We start from the raw sequence: 204 nt of genomic DNA, 5'->3' as shown, positions 1-204 counted from the left end.
ATTGGAGATGTATGATTAAATACGCTAATTAAGATCGGTTTACTTAAGATAGGAGATGTAGGATTAAACACGCTAATTAAGATCGGTTTATTTGAGATTGGAGATGTATGATTAAATACGCTAATTAAGATCGGTTTACTTGAGATTGGAGATGTAGGATTAAACACGCTAATTAAGATCGGTTTACTTGAGATTGGAGATGTA

General features: G+C 32.4%; 1 protein-coding gene across 1 annotated transcript in view; it reads right to left on the bottom strand.

The window, feature by feature from the left end:
- The window catches only part of LOC110457919 (galectin-3-like), a 22,678-nt gene that overhangs the window by 10,920 nt on the left and 11,554 nt on the right, over positions 1-204 (bottom strand). The gene's annotated exons all lie outside the window — the stretch shown is intronic.

Source organism: Mizuhopecten yessoensis, unplaced genomic scaffold (assembly GCF_002113885.1).
Source record: "Mizuhopecten yessoensis strain PY_sf001 unplaced genomic scaffold, ASM211388v2 scaffold9371, whole genome shotgun sequence".
Lineage (NCBI taxonomy): Eukaryota > Metazoa > Mollusca > Bivalvia > Pectinida > Pectinidae > Mizuhopecten > Mizuhopecten yessoensis.
The sequence above is the reverse complement of the archived record's forward strand: the minus strand, read 5'-3'. Positions and strand labels throughout refer to the sequence as shown.